Source organism: Salarias fasciatus, chromosome 6 (genome assembly GCF_902148845.1).
Source record: "Salarias fasciatus chromosome 6, fSalaFa1.1, whole genome shotgun sequence".
Lineage (NCBI taxonomy): Eukaryota > Metazoa > Chordata > Actinopteri > Blenniiformes > Blenniidae > Salarias > Salarias fasciatus.
In genome coordinates this window covers 40,188,669-40,196,556 of record NC_043750.1, presented here as the reverse complement: position 1 = coordinate 40,196,556, position 7,888 = coordinate 40,188,669, and the positions used below count along the sequence as shown (strand labels likewise).

At 45.2% G+C, this 7,888-nt stretch overlaps 1 long non-coding RNA gene across 1 annotated transcript; it reads right to left on the bottom strand.

Annotated features, from left to right (window-relative positions):
* Positions 1-520: 520 nt before the first annotated feature.
* On the bottom strand, positions 521-7,700 carry LOC115390554 (uncharacterized). Its single transcript, XR_003931690.1, has 4 exons — positions 7,555-7,700; positions 3,529-3,602; positions 3,263-3,399; positions 521-2,634 (listed from the first exon to the last, which is right to left on the bottom strand). It is a non-coding gene; the product is annotated as an uncharacterized LOC115390554 (long non-coding RNA).
* Positions 7,701-7,888: the final 188 nt, after the last annotated feature.

The following is a 7,888-nucleotide window of genomic DNA, read 5'->3' as shown; positions in this document are numbered from 1 at the left end:
GCAACTACACATCATCAGCAGGGTAAAACTAACCTGATCACCGCGGTCTGAACCAGCTCACGTTCCCTATTAGTGGAGAACAACCCATCGCTTGGTGAATTCTGCTTCACAATGATGCGAAGAACCGACATCGAAGGATCAAAAGCGCCGTCGCTATGAACGCTTGGCCGCCACAAGCCAATTCTCCCTGTGGGAAGGATAGTGAGGCCCTGCCTTCATGGTCTGACTCATACTGAGAACGGGACGTCCAGTTCTGTAGTGAAATTCGGTGACACTGGGAGTGTCAGTGAAACTGAAATGGGACGGCATTGATAGCAGTATGTAAAGGGGAAATACAATTTGAGATTATTTTGTTTTAATTTACTGTCTGAAATTCACACATTGGTGTCTTACAGACAGTTTGTGTAACCAGCTGGTGATTAAAGACACATTAACCTCAGGCTGCTGTTGGGAGTTTTTTCATCATTCAGCTCTTTAATGTGGGCTTTTTGTTTTTTTTTTTTCTTTATGGAGCAGGAGATAAAGTAACAGTCTGTGACAAATGCGAGTCAGTTTTTTAAACCACCAAATTTCTTTTTTGTTAAAGATTATACAGTTTAGATCAGAAAAAAATGTTTTAGCTTCGATTAACCATCTTGTGTGAGCACAGGAGAGTAATCCCCCCGCTGCACACACTCACACACACTCCTACTGTTTTAAAAATGATTTGTTTTTTAATTATTATTAAAAAAAGAAACAAAAAAACAAACAAGCGAACAAAGCCACATGGCACAAGTGCTGCTGGTGTGTTTTGTCGATGTTGGCAGGTCTGCATGTTTTGCCTTCAGCAGACGCTCCCTCCTGTCCTCTCCGCTCTCGGCCATAGTGCAAACGTTTTTAACAGTGTGTCACTGTTTACAGTCCATCTAGAACACAATCCTTAAACGATTAAACTGCTAAAACGCAAAAAAAAGAAATTGCCTCAAGTATTTTTTGTAATCTGTTCATGGATTTCCTGGAGTAAGACTTGCAGCTCTAACATGTGAGCGATCATGGAGAACCATCAAACAATCAACCTCTAAACAGCTTTCAGCAAAAAGCAACAGCGGCTTCATTTTTAATGGAGTCACTCTGTTTGAGTAGAGAGACAAGCTGAAAGTGAAGAGCTCCTCTTCTGCAGAATGTGTGTGTGAATGTCGATCAGAGCAGTCCGAGTCTCTCCTCATATGTTCACCCCGACGAGTCTGATCTGCTCCGAAGAGAAGCTGCAGATCTGATCGGATGAATCCGCGCTGGAGAGCAGTGGAGTGAGAGGCAGGTCATCTCATGTAGAACACACACACACACACACACACACACACACACACACACGTTATTCAGGTGAAAACGGGATCTGATTTTCCTGTTTCAGTGAAAAGCCATTCAGTGTGTGTTGCTTATCGGCTGAGCGGCGTTGACAGATAAATGTTTGCTCTGAACCGACGCCAGCTGAGTTCCCTCAGACTCTGGAGTCATTTTAAATCCCGGTGAAATATGGATCAACCCCTGAGGCCCTCACTCCGTTTGGGGCTGTAAATAACAGCCGGAACCTCCTGGACTCCTTCTGAGACTTGTTGAGGAAGAGGAGGAGGAAGAGGAGGAGGAAGAGCGAACCTGTCTGGTTCCTCCGGCGCTCATCCCAGCTGGATTGGTGCTGATCGGTGGTCTGACTGATTATTTGTAAATGATGGCACGTTGTGGGTTTGTGTTCGCTCGGTGATGCTGTGACACGGGGGTGCAGTGGTTTGCATTGTCGCCTCACGGACAGAAGGTTTCAGCTCAGCTTGTGTTCGCTGTCATTGCAGTTTGCATGTTCTCCATGTGCGTGCATGAGTTCCTGCTACAGTCCAAAAGCATGAGTCAAATATTGATTAGTGTCTACAAGACATGGCACCAGTCGAGTCAAACATAAGGCTCGTGGGCCAAAATCGGCCCTCGTGAGGCTCTAAACCGGCCCACCAAACCACCTAATTGGGAACATTTTAAAGGAAACATTTTTTTGTTTGTTTTAAATTGAATTTCTTTAAAGTAGACAGAACTAATCACTGAGAGTCGAGCTGGGATCTCAGAGCTCGCTACCTGGTTTCAAACCAGCCTCAAAGCCGTGCTGTCAGGGGGCTTTGGAAAAGCACCCACAATGCAACAGCTACAGGAGAAGTTTCAGGGACATTTCACTGGATTTTACATCATTAAAATGGACTTCATTTTGAAATTGGAGTCATATTCAGTTGTAATTGTTTTTTGGAAATAAAAACGTTTCCATCATGGACACAGAAAGAAAATGGGCTTGACACTTGAGAGTTTCACAAAGCTGCGCGAGACAAAAAGGTCCTGAAGGAAACACAAAGGAAATCTGGTCCTTTCTGAACATATGTGGTTAATTCAGCCTTATTCAGAGCTTTGGTGAACATAGTTCATGTCAGAGAAGCTTAGTGCTCACCCGGATTGACCGAAACACATGAATCACTCCATAATGGCTCTATCGGGTGGAGGAAGAGTGAAGGCCCTGGAGTGCAGCATGAATCAGACACTTGACACCACCCAGCAGGAAGAGAAGCTTCAGCCCATCTCAGGGTAAACATGAAGTGCCAGTTACAACACAAACATCTCCAGATGCTTTAACAGAGGAGAGCAGAAACAATCACACACCAGGAGATATAGAGAAGAGAAAGAAAAACATTTTCATGAGAACTTTGACGATCAGGGCCTCTTCATACGGCGGAGTTTCAAATGAAAACATGGAACTCTTGGAGCGTTTTCGTGTTCAGAGTCACTGAAAACACAACTCTGAAAATGACGAGAAGGGGAAAAACACACCTTTCCGTAAAGCCTCATTCCAGAAACATGAAAAATACACTGTTCTCAGATCACTTCTTTGTAAATGTGAAAATTTTCTCAAGTGCAAACAAAACAACCACGTGCTTTAGGGGTGGACAAAAAATCCAGTCACATACGTATCGGGATTTTTTTTTTGTTTTGGGATTTTTTTTTCACCCAAACAACTTTAGCAGTAAACTGTATTTTAAGAAGACATGGGGATGAAATGACAGGGTTTTAAGAAAACTACATGTTTTTATCCTTTTATTTTTGCTTCTTTTATACACAGTAAAAGCTTACCGAAAGAAAGTTTAATATTATAAAGATTAGACTCAGATGTGATGTGCAAAAAAAAAAAAAAAAAAAAATCATCTGATCGAAGAATCCCAGTTTAAATCGTCATCCCAAAAAATCGTGAAATACTCACCTCAGGAAAGAAGCATATCACATATCGTCCCAGCCCTCATGTGCTTATCATGAGGCATTAAAATGAGAGAGGGGCTTAAACACTTAAGCCCCTCCCCCTCCTGCACCAGGAAGCAGATATTGGCACAGCTCCCATATCTGTGTGAAAAAGATTTGAACCGATGAAATGAGAGTTTGGAATCCTCCAGATCCACCAGCAGCCACAGGTGTGTCTTCCACTCTTCTTCAGCCAGCCCCAGTTTAACCTCTCCGTCGGTGTCAGGTTACCTTTATAAAGAGTAGAAGAAGAAGGAGCTCCTCCTGTGTCTCCTGACGGCGGCATTGTGTGGAGCAGCGCTGACCTGAAAACACAACAGATACTGTTTCTATTCATGTTTTATATCCAGGTCTGGAATCACCATCTCTGTGTCGCACAACATACACACATGAGTGTGTGTGCTAATTGTGTGCATTGCTGCACTGATAGCAAGGAAAGTGAAACATAAAGTGAGCAAAAGGACGCCAGATGTTCGCCGTTCAGTATTTTGATGTGCTGCAGAGATATGAGTAAAATATTCAGCGAGCCAAGCCGCAGTATCGGTTTACCTTCTTCATTATTGTTCTCTTTCTTTCACCGTGCTGCCTTCATGCACTTCCTGCTAATGCTTCCTCAGACCTCTGTGGGGTTTTTAATTTTCCTCCTTTCAGTTAACTTCATTGTGTGAGAACAATCGTACCTTTCTACCCTGTATTCTTATTAGTGTTCCTGACCTCATGTAATTCCTCCATAGTGCGACCCCCCCTCTCCTCCTCCGTCCTGTGAAGACGTTTTAATCAGACGCTATAATTAAAAAACAGCAGTGAGGGTTCGCACGGCCTTGAGCTCATTTTTTACAGAGACTGGTTGAACAGGGCTGCTAACAAGATGAAGCAAAGAAAGTTTTTCTTTCAATGTAATGAATCTTAAATCCAGTTGGTGCAAAAGCATCGACAGATGCTGCTTTAAATCTTCAACTCAACGGTGTTGAGATGAACTACAATCCCAACGTGAAGCGGATTTTAATGACGAGAAATACGGGAAAAGGTAACAAAGCCAATAATGTCTTAACTTCTCAGTTGTGTAACAGATACTTAGGCAGAAATTAGAAAAGTGGGGGTGCAAAAAAAATGCTTACGGTGCAATGACTTTTGATGGTGTGTCTGAGGCTGCCGAGCAACAGCTATGGGGGTCTGGGGATCCCAGTTGGAGAACTGCTGCTGTAAACATGCTGCTGGTTACTATGCAAACCTAAGTTTTCTGTTGTACTGTATTAAAAAAAACAACAACAAAAAATAACTAATTGAAATAATATTGAATAATCTTGTCTTTGTCAGCCATTTCTCACATTTTGGGCTTGTGCACTGAGTTTGCTCACATCCTTTACACCTCCTGGGGGTTTAGCCATTCCGCTTCAAAAGCGTGACGTCCCTGTGTGTCAACATTGACTAATAACTTAAAGGTGCTGTAGGCAGGATTTTGCTAGTCAATGCAAATTTTTCTGTGTTTTCTTTGGATTAAATATTAGAGTATCCATTGATAATCCTTTAGGAGTGTAGTATAATTGCACTACCACGAGGGTGCAGTGTCTCCATCTGTCTCTGTTCTGAGCTGAAAAGGAATCTCAACAGCTCCAGGTATCTTTGACCAATCAGAAGAGCCCATGAGGCTCTAACCGTGATTGGTCGAGGGGCGTCCGTCGCACGTTCTTGTGGGAGGGGCTTAACTTGCATAAGGGCGTGATGTCAGAGAAAACAGGACAGGATTGGCTGTGCTGGGTTTCAAATCGCCATCTTAGATGGGTCAAATCACCATCTTGCTTAGGTAACCCTAAGCAAGATGACAGAGATGCGGAATCCTGCCTACAGCACCTTTAACAGAAGAAGAAATCATTGGTGAATCATGTGATAGCAGTTTGATTATTGGCTCTTTCAGACAAAATTTAATAAACAACATTCTCATAACATTCTACCCCTTCTCCCCTTCAGAGACCGCTGCACAGGTTGCCAGTTTGGGAGAGTTTACTTGATTTTGGACAGTGGTGGTTCATCAAACCTGCGGGGCGGGGACCACCTCCTGCGTCTTGCGCTCCGCCAGTGCGGCATGCACGGGCGATGTGTCACTCTCTGCCGGGATTGCGGGCTCCACATATGATCGGAGCCAAGTGGTAAAGTTTTGAGCAACCATGTGAGTGTATTTACTCACAAAATGCAATTGACTGCCTATTTCGATCGCGAGTGGAGCCACTCAGGAAATCACTGCACCAACAGTGCTGTGGTGCTCAGCTAGCACAAGCATAGATAATAATTTAGACCTTGACAAGGTAGGACACGGCCATATAGATAGTTAGCACGGGTTGGGCAACCTGCGCAACATTTATTTGCCCGTGATTTTCAAATAAATTGCCTGTGCAAGTTGCGGGTGCACAGGTGGCTGCCTTAAAGTGTAATAAAATCCATCCATCCATCTTCAACCATTTATAAGGGACCGGGTCGTGGGTGAGATGCCTCGACTCAAGGACTGCATCGCTGCAGCCGCTGCACCGATCCCCATGTCAATCTCACACTCCATTCTTCCTCCACTTGTTAACAAAATCCCAAGATACTTGAACTCCTCAACTTGGCCCAGGGTCTCTCCACTGACCTGGAGAAGGCAGACTACCTTCTTCCGGTTGAGGACCATGGCCTCAGATTTGGAGGTGCTGATCCTCATCCACATCGCTTCACAGTCGACTGCAAACTGCCCCAGTGCATGATGTAGGTCCGGGTTCGATGAAGCCAACAGGACACCATCTGCCAAAAAAGCAAATATGAAATCCTGTGGTTCCCAAACCGGACCCCCTCCGGCATCTGGCTGCATCTAGAAATTCTGTCCATAAAGATTATAAACAGAACCGGTCACAAAGGGCAGCCCTGCTGGAGTCCAACATGCACCAGGAACAGGTCCGTCTTACTGTCGGCAATGTGGATCAGACTTCTAGTACTTTGGTCATAAAAAGACTGGACGGCCCTTAACAAGGGGCTTCGGACTCCGTATCCCAAAGCACCCCCCACAAGACACCACGAAGGATGCAGTTGAACGCCTTCCAAAAATCCACAAAACACATGTGAACTGGTTGGGTGAACTCCCATGAACCCTTGAGCACCCTATGGATGGTATAGAGCTGGTCCAGTGTTCCGTGACCAGGACGAAAACCGCATTGTTTCTTCCGAGGTTCGACTATCATTCGAATCCTCCTCTCCAGTACCCTGGAATTGACTTTTTCAGGGTGGTTCAGGAGTGTGATCCCCCTATAGTTGAGCACATCCTCCGGTCCCCCATTTAAAAAAGGGGAACCACCACCCAGGTCTGCCAATCCAGAGGCACTGTCCCTGACTGCCACACAGTGTTACAGATACATGTGAACCAAGACTGTCCCTGCACATCCAGAGACTTAAGATACTCAGGGTGAATCTCGTCCACCCCCGGTGCCTTGCCACCGAGGAGTTTACCAACCACCATGGTGACTTCAGCTTGGGTGATGGACGAGTCCACCTCTGAGACCTCAGCCTCTGCTTCCTCCATGGAAGACTTGCAACGGGACTGAGGAGATCCTTGAAGTATTCCTTCCACCATCCAATAATATCCCCAGTTGAGGTCAGCAGCTCCCCACCTCCACTGTAAACAGTGTTAGTGGAGACCTGCTTTCCCTTCCTGAGGCGCCAGATGGTTTGCCAGAATTTCTTTGAGGGTGACTGGGAGTCCTCCTCCATGGCCTCCCCAAACTCCTCCCCGAACCGAGTTTTTGCCTCCACAACCACTCGGACTGCAGTTCGCTCGGGCTTCCGGCAGTAGCCGCGCCACAGTATTTTTTCTGGTTCAGCTAAGGTGGGGCTGACCCATATTGTGGCAGGGCTCCAAAAAATGCCAGAACTTAAATGTGAATGTTTATTTAATAAAACAACATCCTCACACCATAGCTAGAAATAGGTACAGAGAGACGCTTTGCGTTAATAGTACAACAGGTGGTTCGGAGTGAGAATACAGCATAGATAAGAGGTGATGAGACCATGCAATAACAATCAGAGGGTTCATAAGGTCAACTTTAACACACACAGATCACCTGATTCAACACCACATATTTTCTCGTTGACCTATAAAACCACATACTGCATTCCATAGAACGGCCAAGAATCTTATCACAGCTCCAACAAATTAAGAATGCAGGCAGAAAGGGCGCATCAAGGAGGCAAACCACACGCAGCAGTCAGGAAAATAATATACAGTATTAAACTCACCAGGCTGATTTTCACAGAAGTACAATCCTCCGGTTTTTGTGACTGGAGGCAAAGTTGTCGATGATGCGCTGGACATCCAAAGTCTTTGTAGTTTTATCCAACAAACCCGCCACCGCCATCTGTTGTTCCGTCCGGCGACGTTTAAAAACAAATCTGTCCATGTTTTGACCAGCTTACTACCATTAACATAATCATAGGGATGGGAATCGGGAACCGGTTCTTTTGTAGAACTGGTTCCTCATGCCTTGATTCCAAGGAATTGTTTGGCTGTCTCCTTAACGATTCCGCTTATCGGTTCCGCTGTGTGCGTGACGACATACCATGCGCAGAGCGC